Genomic DNA, 577 nt, shown 5'->3' with positions numbered 1-577 from the left:
GCAGATGCTGTTGGATTCTGACCTCCCTGCACTCGAAGTGAATTTTCTGGAGCTACAGAACCCCAATTGGCGCGCTCTCAACGGCGTTCGAAAGTAGACATCCTGGGCTTTCCAGCAATGTATAATAGTCCATACTTTGCCTGAGATTTGATGGCCCAAACCGGCATGAAAAATCAGCCTCAGAATTTCCAGCGTTTAACGCTGGAACTGGCATAAAACTTGGAGTTAAACGCCCAAACTGGCATGAAAGCTGGCGTTTAACTCCAGAAAAAGTCTCTACAAATGAAAGCTTCAATGCTTAGCCCAGGCACACACTAAGTGGACCCAGAAGTGGATTTTTATGTCATTTACTCATTTCTGTATACCCTAGGTTACTAGTTCACTATTAATAGGATCTCTTGACATTGTATCGGGACCTCATGACACTTTACACGTTTCTTTGTGTACTTCCTACGGCATGAGTCTCTAAACCCCATGGTTGGGGGTGAGGAGCTCTGCTGTGTCTTGATGGATTAATGCAATTACTACTATTTTTCATTCAATCATGCTTGCTTCCATTCTAAGATATCACTTGTTC

This window comes from Arachis duranensis, chromosome 6 (genome assembly GCF_000817695.3).
Source record: "Arachis duranensis cultivar V14167 chromosome 6, aradu.V14167.gnm2.J7QH, whole genome shotgun sequence".
NCBI lineage: Eukaryota > Viridiplantae > Streptophyta > Magnoliopsida > Fabales > Fabaceae > Arachis > Arachis duranensis.
The sequence above is the reverse complement of the archived record's forward strand: the minus strand, read 5'-3'. Positions refer to the sequence as shown.